At 46.4% G+C, this 23,108-nt stretch overlaps 1 protein-coding gene across 3 annotated transcripts in view; it reads right to left on the reverse strand.

Annotated features, from left to right (window-relative positions):
- Positions 1 to 23,108, reverse strand: part of PARVG (parvin gamma) — a 332,525-nt gene that overhangs the window by 173,085 nt on the left and 136,332 nt on the right. The gene's annotated exons all lie outside the window — the stretch shown is intronic.

Genomic DNA, 23,108 nt, shown 5'->3' on the forward strand with positions numbered 1-23,108 from the left:
CTGGACTACGCACAGGTATACCAAATGTGCCACTCATGCAGACTTTCAGTCGCTTGTAAGCGCAACCACCCAGCCTAATACAATAAATACTGTCTGGGAGGTGGTCACACCTCTCTGTGACAGGATGCCTATTGTTCTGCCTTCCCCTGCTCGAGCTTGGCTCAGCAGCAGGAGGGCAGAAATGTGTTTCGGGTCGGCAACAACCATTTTGTGCTGTCTGGGACTAGAAGGCAAGTACCAGGAACACCAGGGACCCCACGAAGCTCGCTTCTGAGGGGTGGAGTGGGGGTATGATTCCAACATGTTTGACACCAAATACGATTGGGTTAGTTTCATCCGTTTTAGAGTTGGTCATCACGCGGTCGCGAAATGCTCCTCTATATGTTCTGTATGGCTGCTTAACTGACAACCCGGGAGAACGGACTTCGTAGGCTGCAGGGGTGTTCTGCTCATGCAGTGGCACCCATTAACTTAGAACCAAGCACCCTGCCCTATGGATAGTAAAAGCCTGCTAAAAGGGTTACTCCTAGATTTTAAGTGCAGCGACGTTTAGATATAGTAAACCTATATCTCCATTCCATTCCATAATATTATTTCGGTCCCAAGGACCATATAAGTACATAAACAGACAAAAAATGACAAACAATACAAGTTTCTAAGGCCATGGTAACTTGTTTAAGAAAGTCCTACAAACACACCAGATAAGTGTTAAAAAACGCGATACAGCAAAAACAATAGGGGCATGAGTGTCGTATTTTAGGTCTCTAAATGCCTCTGCACAATGGACGAAACCTACATTCCTGCAGAGCTGAATGAGACAGCGCTGTCTGGGTAGTTTATAACCAGGACAGAAAACAGATTGACTAAAAACGTTACCGCGCTACTGGGAGCATTAGTGATGCACCTATGTCAAAGTGCATGTGTTTGTGAATACTTGTAAAAATTGTGAATACTTTTTTAAAATTCTTTTAAAAACTTGATACTTCGAAATTTATTGCCTAACATTACCACTTGGCACTGTAAACTGTCGCGCCACTCCCCATTCCACCGCAGCGATCTTGTGCTGTTGTGTGGAGGGAGGAAGCGCTCGTGTTGCCTGATTCCTTCTTGCGAGGCAGCCATTTTCTGATAGGTCGCCGGTCTAGTCTCCCCGCACCTCCCTGAGCATAAAAGGGTGGATCTCTAAGGCGGTCGAGAGATTGACTAAAAACGTTACCGCGCTACTGGGAGCATTAGTGATGCACCTATGTCAAAGTGCATGTGTTTGTGAATACTTGCAAAAATTGTGAATACTTTTTTAAAATTCTTTTAAAAACTTGATACTTCGAAATTTATTGCCTAACATTACCACTTGGCACTGTAAACTGTCGCGCCACTCCCCGTTCCACCGCAGCGATCTTGTGCTGTTGTGTGGAGGGAGGAAGCGCTCGTGTTGCCTGATTCCTTCTTGCGAGGCAGCCATTTTCTGATAGGTCGCCGGTCTAGTCTCCCCACACCTCCTAACCCTTATAGGCAGCTACCCCCAGCGCAGCGGTAACGCGCAGCGGGAGCGCCTTTGACGCGCCGAAGAGGCGCCAAAGAGAAGCCAGTCTGCGCCAGTCCGCGTTCAGACGCTTCGGGCTTCGTGGCCAGGCACTATGGCTGGGCGCCGCATTGTTTATAGTGCTCCTACGCTACATGCCCTGCGACCCACTAGCGTTTCTTCTTGTTCTATTATTGCCCCTCCCTATTTCACCAATGTGCGCTGCAAAGGCTGTAACTGGGGTCTTTCTCCACCTACTAGAGTGGACCAACAGCCCTCGTACACTCTGAAGCTGCTCCTCCTCAACTGCCGCTCTCTCTCAAAGCATCATACTGAGTTGGCGCTGTTGATTCAGGAGCACAACCCAGAGGCTCTCTTTCTAACAGAGACATGGCTCCAGTCCCACAATAGTCCCACAGTAGTGTGGGCCATTCCTCAAGGCTATACCATCAAGTGTCATAATCGTCAGACAGGCAGGGGTGGAGGACTAGCTATTATTTATAAAGACATATATAGCTGTCGCATCACCCCCTCCACCTCTTCATCGTGTGAAAACCTATATTTTTCATTATGTCTGTCTCCGACTACTACCTTTTCTGGGATCTTGGCATATCGACCACCAGGCGCTTCTGGTGATTTTATTGCCAACATAACAGACCTAGCAGCCAACTCTGTACTTACCTCCACCAACTTCACTTTGCTGGGCGATCTAAATCTGCATTTAGACGATCCCCTCAACGCCGCTGCTAACGACCTCCGTTCTAGCCTCCAATCCATTGGTCTCACCCAAAAGGGGTTTCAACCGACACATACTAGGGGCCATCTGCTGGACCATGTTTTCAGCAATTTGGACACGCTCTCGGTGGAAACACCAGTACCACTGCCATGGTCTGACCATTGTCTAATTCCCATTACATGGTCTATCAACACTCCCACTACCTCTGCACCTCATATTAGGCATTGGGGTAGAAAATGGAGTGCGCTTCCAATTCACACCTGGGAACAGGCCCTCTCTGAACAACTTCCCCAAAAAACGGAGAATCCTGACCTAGCAGTCCATAATTTTCATAACTGGATCTCCAACTCTCTAGATCGAGTCCTTCCAAAACGCTCCCTGCAAACAATCAGAAGGCCCAAAGTCGCCCCCTGGTACTCTCTCGCCCTTAGGGCCCTGAAACAATCGTGCCGGAAAGCGGAGAGAGCGTGGAGGAAAGACCGCTCTCAATCTAAAAAATTGGAATACAGGGCAGTTATAATGAACTACAAGAGGGAGATAAAACTTGCTCAAGCCAAATTTTATGAAAATAAAATTAATATGGCAGCAAACTCACCTAGAGAAATTTTTAAGATTGCTAAATCTCTGATATCTCTTCCGGCGGAGAGACCTATATCAGAGGGGGCGCAGGCCCGCTGTGAGGATCTTGCCACTTTTTTCTCACAGAAGATTCAGGCCATCTATTCCCAATTAGCAGCAAATGATGGGGGCACTAATCCACTGCCCACCTCAGACTCAGACCTGTCTCCATCCTGCTCCCTGGCTACCTTCCCTCTCCTGGACCCTAATACATTAGATTCTCTTGCTCAGAAGGTCACCTCAGGATCTCCAAATGACCCTGCTCCTCCCCAGACCTTAGTAAAAGCAATGGACACCATCCGCCCCTGTTTGCTGGAGGCTCTTAACACCTCCATTACCTCCAACTCTGTACCAGTCGCCTGGAAGTGTGCAATGGTAAGGGCCCTGTTAAAAAAACCGAATTTGGATCCTAACAACCTATCCAATTTTCGCCCTATCTCGCTGCTTCCATGGATGAGCAAATTGCTGGAGAGGCATATCAACAAAGCATTAGGGGAATATTTGGAGTCCAATAAACTGCTTCAGGTCTCCCAAACAGGGTTTCGCCCACAACATGGCACTGAGACCGCTCTTTTAGCGGTTACAGAGGCAGCGAGAGCCATAATGGACCAGGGTGGTAAAACAGCTATCATACTCTTGGACCTCAGTGCCGCGTTCGACACTGTGAACCATGCCACACTATTACATCGCTTGAGTGGCCTGGGAGTGTCGGGCGCGGCCCTGTTATGGCTGACCTCCTTTCTGGAGGAACGCTTTTTCCAGGTATTTGAAGGCGAGGCGACATCATCAAAGCATCTTCTCAGCTGTGGGGTTCCTCAGGGCTCCTCCCTGAGCCCCACGCTGTTTAATGTTTATATGCAGCCGCTGGAGAAGATCGTTCTCCCCTTTGGTGTGCGTATTGTCACCTACGCAGACGACACTCAACTCGTGGTCTCTTTGGACCACGAGGGGGGTTCGTCGAACACTTTGGGTCCATGCCTGGAGGCTGTAGCGGGGTGGATGCAACTTTCCCACCTCAAGCTTAATGGGGAGAAGACCGAGATCATGGTGCTTGGTAATTCCTCCCCTACCTCCTTCCTGGATGACTGGCCTCTGTGTCTCGGTACTCCCCCTCCTCCTAAAGAGCAGATAAAGAGTCTGGGAGTCTGGTTGGACAGAGCGCTAGACTTCTCGTCCCAAGCTACTATCACTGCCTCGGTATGCGTGGGGCTAATGAAAATGCTCCGGAAAGTGCTCCCCCTGCTCCCATTCCAGGCGAGGAGGGTCATGGTCCAGGCCCTGATTCTCTCCCGCCTGGACTACGGAAATGTTTTATATCTTGGGGCCCCGGCAACAGTGACAAAAAAACTGCAGGTCACTCAAAACTGCGCCGCCCGCCTACTGTTTAATATTCCTCGCTGGCAGTCGGCGAGAACTGCCCTAAAGGAGCTTCACTGGCTTCCAGTGGCCTCAAGAACATTATTCAAGGCCATGTGCATCCTGCACAAATCCCTTCATCAAACTGGCCCGGCAGTACTGTACCCTCTAATACCGCCGTATGTGCCACTTAGATCCCTACGTTCAGCCTCACTGCACCTGGCAACTAAAGTAAAAATCAAGAGAGCCAGATGGGGCGGCCGCTCTTTCACCTATTCAGCGGCTAAGGCATGGAACTCCCTGCCCCTGTCCCTCAGGAAAAACAGCAACCTGATGTCATTTAGGAGGGATTTGAAAACCCATCTGTTCTCAAAAGCGCACTAATCCCTCCCTGCAGTCGCACACAGAATTCAGTCTCTAGCGCTGCGAGGCCTTCGGGTGGTTATGCGCTATACAAATGGAATTTTCAATTCAATTAAAAAAAAAGACATGGAACTCTGTCTCTTCCTTGAGTTTGGGACCATTTATTCAGAAAGGTGCGGTGCAGTAGAGACCCAAATCTAACCTGTGTATATAATTTTGTTGCCAGGGTTGGTTGTATGTCTTCCAGGAAGGGTTCTATAATGTACTTGTCCTTGATTATTTATTTTTTTAAATCGACTGTCAAATGACCGGAGGACTAGCTTTCCTGGATGTTGACAAGTTTCGGCCTCTTATAAGATTTTACCAATTCTGGCCAGGAAAGTAAAGGGAATGATTCTTCAGGGTTGCTCCTTAAACCTGCTTTGCCCAACAGACATCCTTTATGTATACAAACCAAGGTATTTTACTAATATCCTGCAAACTCAATAGCTCTTTAAGCTCAGACAAATAAACAGCCAGTTCCGGGGTCACCCACAATCTTCACCAGAAAGTTATGGATCTAAGGCCGATCTCTTCCCCTGTTGGCCTAAAGCCCAGATCCAGGTATAGAGGGGTGAGGGTAGTACTAGGGGGAGGCCTAACAAATGCCTCATGAAGTTGTTCACTACCTTAATTAGGTAGCTAGCGGTACAATGCCCCCATAATTCTGCCCCATATAATGTAGCACCACTGGCTTGTAATTTATAGATCTCAGCTATTGGGCCGGCTGGTTTGTGGGTGGAAGTTCTATACATTTTTGCAATTCCTCATACAGTCTGTGCAAGCTTAAGGATTGCTTTGGCCAATTTCAGCCCCCACTCCAGGTTTTCAGTCAGGGTGACACCTAAATAGTCAAAAAACAACACTCTTTCAAGCATTGTGCCATTCAAACAGGGGTTAGAGCGGGACTTGTTGGCAGGATTGAAGACCATAAATGTGGTCTTCTGTGTATTACTCTCCAACCCCCTAGTACTGGAAAGGCAACAAAGCTATCAAGAATCCGCTGGATTCACATAGGCGACTCGAAAAGTAAAAGAGTGTCGCCAGCAAACATCATAGCTGGGACCTTACTACATGCTAACTTGGGAGCATCACTGTCCTCCAGTGCATTGATAATTAAACAGAATAGAGTAGGTGCGAGCACGCACCCCTGCTGTACCCCTATATTTACCAAAAAGCGGGGGGGTTAATAAACCACATTTTCCATACCTCACATGCGCAAAGTTGGCTTAGTGCAATCTCAAAAAAATACTAAGGAGGTACTGAAGGATCCCCAAGTCTCTCAATACACCCCATAGTTTGGCCCGAAGCATGAGATCAAAAGCCGATTTCAGATCGACAAATATTAGGTAGAGGCTGCCACCCTCTACTGTCACCATTTACCAGAAAAGAAGTTAGAGTCTAAGGGCCAGATGTAGGAAGGCAAATACCGGTCGGTAACGGCCGATTTCGGCCGTTATCGACCGGTATTTGGAGTTTGGGATGTAGGGGCATGTTAAAATACAGATTCGGGAATTTTAACGAATCGGTAAAATACCGAATCGGTATAATTACCGAATCTGTATTTTGACATGTAGGTAGCACTGTAATCAGTGCTACAGGGGTTTAAGAATTCTTAATTTACCCCCAACTAGAAGTTGGTGGTAAATAATGAAAACCCTTTAAAAAGCATTAATTTTGCTTTTTAAACAGTGCCATGTTGCAGACATACATGCCCTAAGGGCATGTATGTCTGCAACATGTGCACCCATGCACAATTGAGGGGTGCAACAGGGTGTCAAAGTGACATCGGTATTTACCGATTCGGTAATTGCCATTCATTCCTATGGGCCTCCATTCTTAAATACCGAATCATACCGATTCAGTAATTAAATCAGTAAAATTACCTACATGCCGATTGCCAGTTCTTAAATACCGAATCGGTATGATTCGGTATTTAAGAATCGGTAATCTGGGATTATCTACATATATCTGGTCAATGGTGGAGGTGTTTTTTCTGAATTTGGCTTGGTAAGGGCTCAAGATCTCCTGTTCTTCTATTCATGCCTTGAGGCAGTCAAGGAGGACCTGTGCAAACAATTTCTGGGTAACATCGATCAGGCTGATCAACCTATAATTAGTTGGTAGAAGAGGTGAGCCCTTTTTAAGGACAGGGACAATTTCTGCTCCTAGCCAGGGAGTGCCATGCCATTCATGATAGCATTAAACAAAGCCCATAAGTCAGGTCCCCATATTTTTGTTTCCCCCCGAAAGAGGTCCCCTCTTAGTTTATCTAGACCTGGCTCTTTATCAAAGGAAGCTTGTTAATTGCATTTAACACTTCAGGTATGGTTATCCCTGGGACCTCCTCCTGGGTGAGCCTCAGGGGAATTATGGAGACTTTGTTTGTTTGGCCGATGGCTTCCTTGGTGGTACAGAGAGCCTGGAAGTGTGTCTCCCACACTTCAGATGCTATATTCGCCTCAATGGCTATCTTCCCTTCACTGGCACCTGCACTAATTATTGACCAAAAAGCCTTTATATATTTGTTGGATGAGGCAGATATAAGAGCCTGCCATCTGTCCAATTTCCAGTTCTTTTTAGCTTGCTGGATGCTGTCTTTATACAGCACCCGATTCAGTTTAGTTTAATGCTTATCCTTCGCTATAATGGCATTTAGGAGAGACTGTTTAGCCTTACGGCATTTACCATTAAACCAAAATCGTTTGGGCAATCTTTTCGTGCTGTGAGGTCCCTCAATAGAATACTTCTGCCAGATTAGTTGTTAATTCTTCATGCAGTGTTGCAACTCTCTCTGTGGTTAGTGAAATACCATCTGTAAGTGTGGCTTCCCACATTTCAAGTACAATTGGAATTATTGATTGATATACTGTGGCAATTTTACACTGTGACTGTTGTATTTTCCCCACGTTATTCTCCTTCTGTTATTTGAAATCATTAATCTGCAGCCTTGTGGTGTGCTGGTGGCCTTAGAATTAGAGTAACCCAGATTTGGCATCTCCAATTCCATGGTCAAGGCAAAATGGACGCTGTCATGCCACATCAGGACAGCGAAATCACTAACCCTTTGCCATAATCTGGTCTCCCCTAAAATGTAATCCAACAGGGATGATTGACCTAATCTGTTGAATGTTAACTTCCCAGGGATGTCAGATTTTGGGCAGCCATTGCACGCTCTTAGGGAGCGAGTTAAAGTAAATGAATTAATCTGAAGTGCCAGCGGGAACCAGGCTTTAATTTGTTTGAATTCGTGGATCCGGGATTAGCCACTGCAGGTCCGACCCACTCGGAATAGTATTTACGAGGGGTTCAAATTGGCAATTTAAATGACCCCCTACAATCAACCATGTGCTTAAATCATCTGTGACAACAAAGAGGCTCAATTGGTCTAATGTTGCATATTCCTAACGAAGACTAACAGGCTGGGAGTAAACATTAATAAAGGCAATTTTTATCTTTGAGGAAAAGGAGAGTACTACACACTGAATGTCATTGGACGGGGTAGTCAGCTGTTCGGCTCTGCAACCCAAATGTGAGCCCAGCTAAATGGTTAAACCCCCAGATGGTCTACCCCTTCCCCCAAAGTAGCAGGGCCATTAAATGAGGCAACACTCATCCTCAGAGGGTCTTCTCATGCCCAGGTTTCCTGGAACATGCATACGTCATAATTGTCCTCAAAGAGCTCCCAGTCGGGGCAGGACAGTTTGTTTTTGAGGCCAGCAACGTTCCAGGATAAAACTCTCATCATGTTACCTTGGGTGCTCTTTATAGGGAGAACTATCGGTACAACGTGGTTGTTACACCGCGATATGTTTACATCACAGGCGTTACAACACAAGTCGTTACAACGACTTGCACTGGATGGCACTCTAAGATAAGGATTAATATGATTTACTATTCCAACGCCTTCCCTACTGTTACGTAGGCTGGAGTTGGAATAGTAAATCATACTATTCCTAAATCCAACGCTCTCCAGCGCAAATTGTTGTCCCGACTTGTGGTGTAACGAACGCGATGTAAAGTACAGCGTTGTGAATGTATGCGTTGTAACATCATATATTCTCTTTATAGAGATACACTCAGATAGTTTGGCATTAGGAGTTTAAATAACCCTCTTTTGGGTAGTAGGATGGTTATCTACTGGCCTCACAAATTCGCCTTCTCTCGATTTTTTACTCAGATGAACAGGTAATCAGGCTGAGGGTGCTCCTACTGATTGTACCCCTGCTCCTTCTGGATCAATGGTCTAGGATGTTTCTGGTTGGTGGTCCTTACATACATATTGCCCTTAACCCAGGACATATTATGTGGGTGAGGTATTCCCCACTATGGTCTTCCAGTTCTATTGCCAACTGCTGACTTACGTATCCCTGGGAAGTGAAGTTGTCAATCTACCTCTTCCAAGACCCCAAATCTATTGTTTACTGGTATATTAAATAGCAAGGGTCTGGGAGGGGCCTCCCAACTGCCCACAGTTGGATTACTTAGTGGCCATCTACATATATCTGGAATGATGTGGGCCTAGATGACTTTTGGTATTGAGTATAAAAAATGTCCAGTGCAAATGCCTGATCCCTGTCAGTGGTTCCTGGTGGTAGGTTTTCTGGTTGAGTAGGCTACCGGTGATTTGGGGATTATTTTTAACCCCTGGCTAAGTGGGCATAGCGGGGCTACGCGGAGGGCCACGTAGTTGAGAAAAAACTCCGGAAAACTCCGTGGAGCTACGCTACGCCACACACCTCCCACCAGCCCTATTAACAATTGTTTACAAGTTAAAAAAAATGACTTTGAAGTAAATAAAAACACCTTAACTTAGCTGCAGCATTCCTGGGCTGCCCTCCTCCTCTTCATTGCATTCTCTGGAAAAACTGCGCATACGCACTCGCCCACGCATGCGCATTTATTGCGAGTGAGGCACAGGCAGAGGTGCGCCCACGCATGCGCATTTATCGCGAGAATTGCAAATGCCCAGGCGTGCACATGCGCAATTTTTCCAGAGAACACGATGAAGAGGAGGAGGTCAACCCAGGGACGCTGCAGCTGAGGTAAAGTGTTTTTATTTACTTTAAAGTCGTTTTATTTAACTTGTAAGCAATTGTTACTAGGGTGGGTGGGAGGTGGGGGCTGGCCACCTCCGCTCTGCCGTGGAGTCTGTAGAGATTTGCCTACTCCGCGTTCTCCGAGAAACGGGGAGTAGGCAAATCTTCGTACACTCCGCGGGCGGGGCGAAGATCTCCGCCCGGGGTAATTTATTTTCAAGTACATAACTACACAGTCCCCTTGTATTGATTTTTGTTGGCTTCCCACCCATCCAACTTTAAGGACCATCAGATTTTCCCCTGCCCTGTCATAATCAAACTGCCTGTGCCTCGCTAGCCTGAACAGTCATTTGTTTCTGAGATCAAACTGCGTTTCTCTCTGATTACTTTAAATTGCGGGTACACCTGTCAACATAACTACGTACGGAGAAGAGGCAAGGGGGACATTTATGGTCGGTAGATTCACTAGTTCAGGCCTACCAGCAATGCATTAGTCTCTCACTAACCCAGTCGCAGTCTCTGTGAGCCTCTGTGGAGAGGAGCTGTTTTTGCCCCTACCCCGCTAGGAGGATGCTACAATTCTTTTCCCTGCCTCATGATTAGAAGTCCTGTCTGCCTGGTGATTATTGACACTTGAATACCTTATCTCCTGAGTTGTGGTGGGGTCTGAGCCCCTCTGCACACCCAAACCGACCGGGGATGTCAGGTTTGATCTGTCCATCTGGCAGCCAAAATCATTCCCCTTACTAATACCGGAGTACTGCTTACGTTGGTGTTTATTTGCTTACTATCCCTCATTCTTACCCCTTTATCTATGTGATGGAATATGGGGGTGAGTTATTTCCTCACAATGGCTCTAAGTTAGATCTGTAGGTCAGTCAACAAGTTCAGTGCCCAGGTAGGATAATCAGTGTCTAGTCTTGTGTGCGGAGGAAAACCAGCATTTGAATCAGGCTTATCCCGCACCACTGCTCTAGATGATGACTCCTCACTTATTATCTTTCTTTTCGCTCACATGCCAGTTGCTTGGTTACGCATCCCATTCTTTGGAATACTGGTAGTATTTCTCCCCTTTTGTACTACTACTTTAGGTGTAACATTCTTGGAGTGGGGATGAGGGTGGTTCGGTTGAAGGGAGTGGGGTGGCAGTTTGCACAGTACATGGATCAGACACTGAAATACGTAAATCAGGAGTTGGTGACAACCGCCTCTCAGTGAGATCTATTTCTGTATTTACCACCCCTATGGCCCTCTGTAACATCCTATCAATTGAGGTGGGTGGTAGTGACGATAAAGGGGAGGCTTTGGGCAGGGAGAATTGTTTCGACGTGCAGGTACGCTTCCCCATCATACAACCTATATCTAGGTTTTCCTGTTTTCAGTTTCTATTTTTGGTAAATTCTGGTGGTGTTTTGTCAGTGTTTTCCAGTGATTTCAATACCTGGAAAAAACAGTGCTTTTCAGTGATTACTAATTTTCGCGCCATAAAAAACAACTGAAACGGTGTTTTACTGGTGTTTATGGTACGCTTTGCTTTTATTATTGCAGGCTTTCTTCATTGATGCATGGCATATAGACAGTGTACATCCATTGTATATGAAGTCCAAATACATTTTTACAAGTCAAATTTATTGTAGTACACCATACAATATTTCTTCAGTGATTCTTTAGTCATTCGCGCTCTCTCTTTCCTTCCCATGTACACTTTTATTTGTGAAAACGCCCTCTCAACATTGGCACTTGAGACTGGCAACGGCAAAATAGCCAGTACACAATTTGCCAACTCTGACCACTGATGTAGCTTTCCATGCCTGTTGCTTTACACAAGGGCACATTCATTTTTGTTAGTGACAGGTAGATTATATGGTTTGCCCAGATTCACAGGATGTTGAGCGTCATTGCCGAGACTCTAACCCTGTTCGCTTCCACCAGGCACACACCACCGATGTCAGTGCACGCTTTCACCAGGCACATACACACCACCAGCTGTCAGTGCACGCTTTCACCAGGCACACACACACCACCAGCCATCAGTGTGCGCTTTCACCAGGCACACACCACCAGCTGTGAGTAAACGCTTTCACCAGGCACACACACCACCAGCCGTCAGTGCGCGCTTCCACCAGGCACGCACACCACCAGCCGGCAGTGCACACTTCCACCAGGCACACACACCACCAGCCATCAGTGCACACATCAATTGTTAACGCATCCACAATTAACTATTGTAGCAATCGCAGTATGGCACACTTTACTTTTAAACATATTAATCTAAAGCGCAGCATGCCACCATTGCTACAAAAATAAATGCACATTCTTTTTGGCCTACAATTTATAGATGTTTGTTACAATTGGTGTTACAATATTTAGCAATGCCAATAGCTCAAATGTAATTAATGTGAGACCTATTGCATTGCAAATGCTTGTTTAGAGTGGATTGTGGAGAAAGGCTGACCAACATTAAAATAAAGTTTTTTTGCTAAAGATCTACTGTCTATATATACAGCTGCAAGCAATTCAGAAAACCAATATAAATCTTTAAATAGAACGTGGTTATAGGCGTAGCATATTTTGGAAAATGTTAATAACGGTGTTACACTGACAGTCACGTTTACTGTAAGACTGATTTGTATACCTGGTTATATTTTAATAATGTCTTTTATTGTTATTTATCTGCTTTCAAATAAAATTACAAAACAAAAAGATATTGGCAATTGGACATGGAAGCCAGACAGGGGGCCCTTGCTCACGAGCCGATTTACGCAATAGAATCTTAATTTAAAAAACAAGCATGCCGCCTCTTTCCCCGGCGCACACCCCACGTTAGTCAGACAGGGGGCCCTTGCTCACAAACTGCAGGTCTTAATGCAAATTTCAGAAGAATGCGCTGGGTTCAATAATCTTTTTTAATGATATAGTTTTGAATTAAGATGGTATAGAAGAATAATTGTTTGTTGTGGAGATTCTCCCCATACACTGAACTGCACATTTAACACACATATTTAGAAAAATGTAAGCACACACATGCAACAAATGTGTATGTATGTATGTATGTTTGTTTGGATTTATATAGTGCACGTGCCTCCTCTCTTCCCGGTGCCCACCCTCACGTTAGGCAGGCAGAGGGTCTGGTTTTGCTCTGGCCCTTCCCTGCTAACGCACATTTAGAAACATTTAAGCACACATATTCGGGAGAAGCCCCCCAAGTCTGGATTATAGTGACTACTGCAGCAGCTGATAAAAGACTGGTGCGGATTTTGGTGGTTGCCAACTATCGTCTGTTTAACGTCATTGATTAGATACTGCAGCAAGGAATGCACAGAGGCACAGAGGGATTGATTGCCTGGGCTGTTTAGCAGCGTCAGTGCAGTGTGGTTGCGTTTATCGCGTCCCTGGTTAATGTGGTTATTTCTCACGAAGGGCCTTGTACATAATGTTTAAGTAGGGCATTAATCTACTCATTTGCACTAGATGGACGATAATGCCAGGGAAACCTTGAATCGATGCAGGCCACGGTGCGCACCAATGACCCTTTGCACTTACAGTAGATCGCTTTTACAATTCTCCCGTGGAGCAGGAATGTTGGTGCTCTTGCCCTTCCCTGCTCACGGCCTGTATCACGCAAATTGCTATTTCCTTATGCCTACCCACATTTATAATTTGGAAATTACAAATTGTGAATATGTTATGATTATCTAATGTAATGTACTAATTGTGTCATATAAAAGACAAACTCTAGTGTACTGTTTCTACTACCCTTTCCATCTCATCCTGCGTTCTGCAATCTGGTTCAGATCGAACCAAACTTGCACCCTACTGCTCCATGTGAAGCACCTCATGTTTGAGATGCTTGTGTTGTGATAACTGCGCCGCATTGAATCCGGACCGTGCCCGCAGCTTTCTGGACAGTGTGTGTGGACGTGAACTTTGGCCTTGGCCCTTTATTAGAAAAGGGGGGGCCAATCGGCCCCCACGCACACATGGCTGGGCCCGGCCCCCCCCCCTATTGGCCGATCCTGGTTGGTTCGCGCGTCCCGCCCCTGCCCCGGAGCAGTTTTGCGCTTCCGGGTCAAGGGGCGGGACCGCGGCATAGGAGGGGTTAAGAGCCTGGGGAGCGCGGGAAGCGGCCTCCTTGTGCCCAGGCTTCCCAGGCTTGCTCCTCGCCCTGCCGTGGGGCCGTTTAATTTTCTCTTTTCTTTGTTTTTATAGGTCCGCATGGAGAGCATCGCAATCGGCGGGAGTGGAGCTGCGGAGCCCGGGAGAGCAGCAGACGATGTCTCCTTTTCGTCGGGGGACGGGTGCCAGCCGGTTTCGCGGAGGCTTGGGCATGCATGTGTGATGACGGGGACATGCCTGTCGGACTGCAGGGGAGGAAGCCATCCATCGCAGCGGCTGTGCGTGGCTGTCCTGGCGGCGGTGGCTCCGCCCAAAAGCTGCAGCACCTGGAGCACACCATGGAGAACTACACGCAGAAAGTAAGCCCCCTCCGTAAACACGCCGTACTGTGGCGCTCTGGTTGTGCTTCCTGTTATCACATTGACCATGTTCAAGCTTATTACAGTCGTGCCGTGATTACACATGCTGAGTGTGTCAAGTATCACTTGTGCTATGGCAAAACGTGTTCCGTGTTATCGACCGATGAGCAAATAACACGTGAATGTAATATGTTCGGCTGACATCTCACTGTTTAAGACGCCTTGTTACCAGCATGTCATTCCCTTGCTTTTGTGTCTCTTTAGTAATTCGTGTTGTAAGTAAGAATCACCCACCTCCAACCCCTACACTAGCCTCTTACCCCTCATTAACCTGCGTATTTACGTGTATGCACTGTGAGAGACAGCCATTCTTCAGTGGAAGGCCGAGGCACGTAAAGAAGTAAAATGTGTTAACACCGTGTGTAGTCCTCTCCAGAAGGCCCATAGCCTCTTACCCCTCATTAACCCACGTATTTACGTGTATGCACTGTGAGAGACAGTCATTCTTCAGTGGAAGGCCGAGGCACGTAAAGAAGTAAATTGTGTTAACACCGTGTGTAGTCCTATCAAGAAGGCCCATAGCTCCCGCCCCCCTCTCCTGTACTCAATCGGTGCAGTGGTTGGTTATATTTCGCGTTACCCTAGTGCTCAGGTTCTATTGTTAAACTTGTGCAATTCTATGACCCTGGTCCTGTGGGTAATCATGTTCCGTTTTATCGCCTGGGTGCTTTAGTTTGCTCCGTGTTACCACCTTTCTGCAGTGGTTAAACGTGTTATATTACAGCATGGCGCTGTCATTCATTGTGTACCGTGTTGTAACTCTGGCGCTGTGGTTACAAGTTTCCTTCTATCACCCTGGTGCTGGCGTGAAACACATTCCTTTATCGCCGTGATGCTCTGGCTAAACATGCCTTTTGTGTTCACCCTGGTCTTTTTATTTGATGTGTTCCATGTTATTACCCTGGCACTGTGGTAAGCAGTTTTCCCTTTATCGCCCTGGTGCTGTAGTTTTACATTCATTTTATCACCCGGATGCGGAGGTTAAATCTGTTGTTTATCACAGTGGTGCTGTAATTCAATGTATTCTATGTTATAACTCTGATGCTGTGGTTAATCATGTTTAATAGGTTGCTCATTCGCGCCCCCTAATTCCTGGAGACTCCCGCTCAAACATCGTGTCACCTTTTAGGAAACATTCTTAACGCACTTTCGAAGTGAAACAAACATATTGTTTTAGCAAATTCTTATTTTTCATCACATGCGAATGCTACAGAGACTGACACAATGGGTTTCTTTAGTGTATTGAGTTATATTCCTCTGTATATAGTGCCTCCTACCCAAATTGTAAGGCTTAAAGCACTTTCTCAATTGTTGAGAAAGAAGCTAGTTATATGGCAGAGCCCAGTGAAGTCAGTTTTACCTTCCTCTCGTTGAAGACTGATATAAGTACATACGTCCATTTCACTAAGTCTGATCTTTCATATTTCTGTCTATCAGTATCGCCAGGAAGGGACAACAGAGGGTGACACTCACACGGAGGTCAGAGTGTAAATAATGTGTGCAGTGATTTCATGCAAGCATGATTAAGGGGGGTTTTCTTCACATGGGGACGCCAGAATCTGCGCTAATGGTTGTGTTGTCATTACTCTAAGCGGTTGGTTTGATCGCCATTGATATTCAGGCTATTTGTAAAGATGGTAAATGTCGCATATGAGCATTTATTGAGTGAGGTGAGCGCAAGACACACCGATAATGATTGTCGCAGGCGCCGGGCTGGGTCGAAGCACCGGCAGTCTAAACAGGTCTTTAGCGTGCTCTGTTTTTGAGCCCGGGCACAGGTGCCCTGTTTTTCCAGACGGTAGGGACAGCAGGCACTTCGATGTACGTGTTTAAAATTACGTAAGCTAAGCATCCAGGCTTAGCATAGTGTGCTGCCCTAATTGTGTTTTGCGGTTTCTGCCATCGCATCCAGATATATGATACAACCAACAAGTAAAATCATACCTACAAGGTTTTCAACGGTTGTTGGTTGTATAAGATAAATAACCAGCAACTAGGGCTCGTATACAATATTGAAAAAGATTCCACTTAAAGCCCTGGTGACACCACGACGATCTCAAAAAGAGAAGGGAAATCCATAGAAAAAATGACTCTCTTTACGGGAGTTCCCTTTCCCTAAAACGCTCACCGGGCATGACGTCATGCCATAACTTCTCCACTAGTGAGAAGTGAGCAGTAAGAGCACACATACAGGCAGCAATTCCCTGTGTTTGTTTTCTTTCTTCATCTACTAGCTGGGACGGGCCCAGAGCTCAGGATGGCTCGTGTATTGATATTTGAATTATTGCTCATTCCTATGGGGGGTGCGTCACATGGTTATCTCATGAACATCCAACTTTCTCTTCTCTTCTGAACTTTATGCATTACTGAATGCAACGAATTTTAGGTGGCAAGAACTTCCAGTGCTCGGCCACTTGGACCAAGAAAGTCAATCCTCCAGTGGTTTTCTCATTGAAACCTGATTTGAGAGTCTGAGGTGCTACCCCTGAGCGAAGAGCCCTGTTTTGTCTGCATTGCTTACATTTGTGTGTAGTGGTACTCCTTTTCCTCGAGATGCCTGTAGACGGTGCAGAATGCCTTTAACATTAATCATCTAGCCAGATCATGCAGCCATTGAAGGGCTTGGGGAAATGGTGTCGTTTGTCCTTGGGGGAAATTATGTGAGCATAGTGTGAGAAGGTTGCTTGGCATATGCTGTCCACTATTCTAGTGGGCACATTGCACCAGTCCAACGACCCATATTGATGGTAGGTTAAAGACAACCTTATTAGAAAGCTATCCTAGTGGTAGCTGTGGAGAGCAGCCTTCAGGCTAAGTCTTGGAGGAAGGTAAAGCAGCTTGTTTTACCAGTCTATAATCTCATGAAGGAGTAAATGAAAGGGGAACCACACCAGGTGTACATAAAATGTATGTATTTGTTCTAACACATCCCTCTAGTCCCTTTACGAGGCTAGAGGCAAGGAAAAATTACAGTCAGTAAACTTATTTAACACACAGTAAATTATCACAATATACGTTGAGCCCTTAAGGGCTTACCGAACCATATATCAAGAAAGTGGCATACAGACGAGGCCTAGAGCACAAACTGAGGCTATGCTGACCATTAAGGCGCTGCGTTCAGGTCGCAGTCTCCTCTGGAGGCGTGGGTTCGGATCCCACTTCTGACAGAAGTTTAAAAAAAAAAAAAAAAGGGGTAAAACACATGTCAGGGGATGCTTGTGATCATGTCAGGTTGGCTGGGGTGGTATTTACCAGAAGCCAAAGTGGGATCTAAAAAAGGCTCTGATGCCATTTTACAGCCTGGCATGGTTGGGGCTGTGCTAATCCTTTGCGTAAACACTTTGATGCTGCACTGGCAAACAGACCGTCCCTTGCAAACTTCAATCAATCAATCAATCAATCATAACATTTATATGGCGCACTACTCACCCGGAGGGTCTCAAGGCGCTGGGGGGAGGGGGTCCGCTACTGCTCGAACAGCCAGGTCTTGAGCTGCTTCCTGAAGGCGAGGTGGTCTTGGGTCAGGCGGAGGTCTGTCGGAAGGGAGTTCCAAGTCTTGGCTGCCAGGTAGGAGAAGGACCTTCCTCCTGTGGTGGCTCTTCGGATGCGGGGACGGCGGCGAGGGCGTGGCTGGTCGACCGAAGCTGGCGTTTGGGAGCGTAGAAGTTGAGGCGGCTGTTGAGGTATCCTATGCATGAAGACGTGGGTGGAAAACCAGGAATAGGAGGTGATGTCCTGATCTGCAGCAGAATTTTAATAACAACGAATGTGCTGTGGCATTGCAATTCACACTGTATCGTCCTTAAGGAGTCATGAAGGCGCTAGTGTTTTCAATGGGGACCCCATGCACTGTGTCACTGCACTTCACACTGGGTATTATTCTTTAATGAAGGTCATTCTACAGGGCACCCTCTCCGTAACACTAATGCAAACACGTCACACGGGACACAAACTGAGGCTATGCTAAACACTTACAGTTGGAAGTTTTACTGAGAATGCATCTGGCGCTAATCTTATCTTAAACTTAGCATGTGAGGGCAATGTAAGACAAGCACGTGTACTGCAGTTATCGCCGGGAAGCCAGAAACACTAACCGTTTGTGTTTGTCTTTTCTATTTATGTATGGCCGGGTCCATGGTGGATATCTGTGAAGCGCTCCACACCGCAACAACTGCAACAGGTGGACAGCCAAAGGGATGCGTACGTCAGGGAGAGGATGGCAAGCAACGACATCAGATCTGATGGGCGATCAATCAAGGACGCCGGAGGTGCCAACACTGGTTTGACGGTTTTTGGTGCATTACCCTAGATTGGGCTGGTCGCAGTAATGTAGCGGGATGTTGCTTCACATAAAATGGCAGTAGTTGCCTTATCAGGAAATTGTATTTCTACAGTAATGGCGCCTGTGCTCGCAGGGCCACCAGGGTCATCATGGCTTATTCATAGGTTACCAATTGGTAGGGCCAACGATAGGGATGTGGCAGTGCACAAGGGTGCGCATTGCTAGCCTGGGCAAACCCAGGAGTAATAGGCCTATGCAACACCTCAGCACCACTTGTCGGGAAGTGGGGACTTCCATAGTAAAGAATTAGACATACACTTAACATTTCCAAGAGCGGAGTGGGCAGGTGTGGGGGGTTAGCAGACTTCACGATACGCCAGTGGGAACCTTTTTGGGGCCTGTGGTTACCCGGGTAGCATTTTCAGTTGCTCTGACAATGGGTGTCAGCGTCAAGAGCACCGCGTCTTATCGAGCGCAGCAGCGTAGGCGCGTAGGTTGGGTGTATGTCTAGTGCCAGGATACCCCCGGTCACAGCAATTACAGGGACCCCAAAGATGGGGTCTGTCCGTCCAGAGTGGGGAAGGAGAGGTACTCGATAGGCACGCCCCACCACCCTCAGTCATTATCTGACTGCGGGTAGCAACGATTGGGTTAAATTGGGCAAAGGGGGTCCTGGTGAAAGGGATAATAGCAGTAGCAAGCAGGCTAGCAAAATATAAAACCCAAACTGCACCATAGGGGGTCTCAGTTGTTTCCCAGGCGTCAGGAGAAGGGGGGGTGGACTCTGTTAGTGCGCAGAATCACTCGGTGAAGAATCAATCGGTAAAGAGGATCAACACTTGGATTGAGAAATTATTTCAAACACCTCATTGCAGTATATTCCACAGGGGTGCATCCGGGAGGGACAATTTAGATTAGCAGGGGGGGGGAACAAACTAGCAGGGGTAGAGGGTTTTGATTAGGAAGATATGACATTTCAGTGTAGGCGGTTGGGGGGGCCAGATAGTCGGTCAACTATGCTGGCCTGTGGCGGTAAGGTCATAATCGGTGAGCAGCAATTTAAGGTCCTTAGGTGGGGGCGGACCCATTCACGAAAGGGGTCGCCCAGGGGGAGGGGCCACTGGTCTCTCCCAGAACTTCAGGGGCAGGATATCCGCTTGCTTGGGTGCGGGGGAGGGGAGTCAACGCTTTCCTCAGGCTGGTAGCCACCCCACACATACACTATGCACTATGACGCTAAGGGCGCGAGCATCTCGGACGTGAGAGCGTAGCTGGGTAAAAGGATCTGACACCGGTTAGCGACCTTGCCGTAGGACCAGAAATTATTAAAATGCAAATTGATATCAGGATGTTAGATTCGGTTAGGAACCACGCTGTATTAGACATTTGTTAAGGTTAGCCCACCATACCTGTCTAAACTGGATGTAAATCTAATGTCTGAATTTTGCATTTAATAATTATGTAAATGTTATTTTATTAAATTTTTAAATTTTGTTTCATATTTTAATAAATACGGCTGGGGGGTCTCGGGCACGAGACCCCCTGCCTTCCAAAGAATTCTGTTGTTGGTCTGTTAAATGTGTAACTGTAGTCTGCGTGTTAAGGCAGGGGGTGGCCGGCAGTCACAGACCACGCGTATACAGGCGGCGGACTGTCAAATCCGGCAGTAGCACCGCCGGGCCTGTGTGTTCCCCCTTATAATAATGAAGGTGGAGGTTTGATCAGGCGCCAAGGATCGTAGGCCCGTTCATGGCTGCGCCGGAGCTCGGCAGACTCTGTGAAGGGAGTGAAGGGGAGCCGAAGAGCCCCTCTTCTTAAGAGTGACTGCTGTAACTGTACTGTCTTCCTCATCACTGTTCTGGGGGTCTTGGAAGCCGCTGGAGGTCGTGTTTAACTAGTGGCTGGACGTGTGCTTCAAAATGCCCCTTGGTTTGCCTGTGTCCTTAAACATCTGGTATGTAGCAGCCAGGCGCGCAATACCCATTGGAAAAAAAGGGCTTTGCCCCCCGCCCCCTCGTGTGTGGCAGCCCGGGCTCAGACAGCTCCCGGGCACACTCACAGCAGCACCCGAGCATTCACAGGTCTTTAAAAGACCATCTGCATGTCAATGAGGCTTTGTTGTGGTTTTACCCCTTCCAAGAGCCCCTGTTGCTCCACTCTGCCTATTGCTTTGCTTAAAGTTTCAGCCCCCGCAATTTTTTCTTAGCCCGCCCCCCCCCCCCCCCCGAAATGTGGCTCTAGTTGCGCCTCTGGTAGCAGCTTGTTTGTGCTCCTACTCATCGGGGTCTTGAGTGTTTTATTGTCTGCGTTCTTCCTTCTTTTTTGTCTTCAGGTGTCATTTAACAAGTGAGCTTGCACTGAGCGCTACACATCTACACAGATTCGGGTAACTCCAGTCTTTCCATGTTGCTGTTTCTTTCTGCCCGTTTCTACCTCACATGGTCCGTTTTTCAGCCACTAAACATATTACTTCCAAAATGCTGCTCCAATAACAGTGATTTTGAGTTTTGAACTTCTTTGTGCGTTAAAAACCTAGCATCGAACATTGCTCAGGAGCTGTATTGTCAATCAAGTTAATAAAGAAATAATGCTGACAAAGCACTGTATCCTGCCAAATTAAATGGGGGTGATGCACGTTCCGAGTTGCTTTCCTTCTTGGGCTTAAATTGCAGTTCGGTCTGCAATGCTGTAGCTCCATCAAGTGGCCAAGTGGTGCAACACCAATGAAAATCAGTGACACTCTGTTAAAACCGGTTCAACTGATTTTCATTCGGTAGTGTACTTTCGATCAGAGTCGGTTTTTAACCGAATTCCGGACAGCCTACCTATATCTTAAGTAAGCGGTGCATGCAAAACTTACACAGGCTGCAATGGGAGCCCTGTAGGTTCCATTTTGCCTGGCCTCTCATGGGTGGCATAGTACATGATTCAACCCATGGGAGGCCTCTGGGGTACCTACACCCTAGGTACATAGGTACCATATACTAGGGACTGCCAAGGGTACTCAGTATCCAATCTGGAGTGTACCCAAGTACATAACATAACAATTTAAGGAGAAAGCAGATAGACTGGGTTCCTGATTAGCAAGATCCCAGTCAGACGAGTCAAAAACCAGCTTATTGCCAAGCAAAAAGTGGGGGTACACATGCAGAAGGATCCTACCTTCCTACAGAGACTTAGCCTTACCATAGAAGATATTTTTGCAGCTTAGGTGGGCGCCCCCATAAAACACCATGCAAGGAGCCCCATAAGAATTAAAAACTGCTGTTAGCCAGAGCCAGAAACTCCTGAGGAGAATTGCTTGTGGCTCTCTAGGCGCTCGGACACATCTTTAAATTGCAGGTATAGACCTTTTCCTTCCTCCTCAGCTGAAGCACCAAAACACGTCGCATCTCAAGACTGAGAACAAAGCTGCTCTCAGGCACTGGTGTAAAGCAGCAGTCAGTTAACTCACCCTAGGGTTGATACCTTTTCCAGTGAAAAATCGGCCATTAGTTCTTATTCAAAGAGTCTGCAAAGACCTGGACCTAATACTGAACAGGACTGAATAAAAAATTTAAATTATTCATTTGTAACATGCCATTTCTGTATATGTTTAATTTAAGTGTTAGTCACTCATAGATCACCTCCAGAAAATGTTAAAACTGCTTTCTATTTATATTTGGTCTTTGTAGTATGTACAGATAAAAAGTAAACATTTCAGCTTTAAGTTATTTTGCTTATTTTGGTACTGTCCGCAATATCAATATATCTGCCCTGTGTTCATTTGATTTCAGTAGGATGTGCTTAGCTGTATTACTGTGCAATAAAGTGCAAAGGCAGGGGGGATACGAGATGTTTTAGGACGATTTTACTACTTTTATATCTTCAGGGCACACAAATCATATCCGTATCTTAACTATTCATTTCAGGGGTTTTGAAGCAGTTTCAAGATATTGTAGGTCTTATTGATCGGGAGGGTGTAGCTTTCAATATTTATCTCTTTCCATGCATTTCATTGCTTGGTTTTATTCTCTGAGAAAATATCACACCAAGTGGGAGATTTACTAAGATTTTGCGCTGTGTTTGTGTCACAAAAGTGAAGCAGGTTACTTCTCATCTGGAATTAAAAGTGCTCCTTGTGAGCACTAAATCAGCTGCTTCACCTACAACACCACCAGCCGATAAGCTACAGTAACATTTCAGCACAACTGAAAACCAGCAGGCATTGTACTGGTAGTGGGTGGGGGGGCTGATTCACAACGAAGGCAGCAAAATATTGCTGGTATCAGGGCTCCTGGATGTATGATGGGAGAAAAGAAAACCACAAGCCCCATAATGCAAAATATAGTCCGTGGCTGGATGCGTTACTTACGCATGAAGCTGATAAACTTGAAGGCTCAGAAGTAACTCTGTTTTGTACATACCGAGTTTGCTATATTATACCATTGCTGAAGTGCTTTCTAAAGATGATGGTCAAAGTTGTAGCCAGCAATGTCAACACTCAATTCATGGGTACAATATTACTAACAACGAAGATTACTGGTGGAATACTCGGATCAGCAGAGTGTGCATCGCTCAAAATGTTCAGACATTAAAATATCGATTTACATGTTTAGATTTCAAGTCTTATGTTAGG

Source organism: Lissotriton helveticus, chromosome 1_1 (genome assembly GCF_964261635.1).
Source record: "Lissotriton helveticus chromosome 1_1, aLisHel1.1, whole genome shotgun sequence".
Lineage (NCBI taxonomy): Eukaryota > Metazoa > Chordata > Amphibia > Caudata > Salamandridae > Lissotriton > Lissotriton helveticus.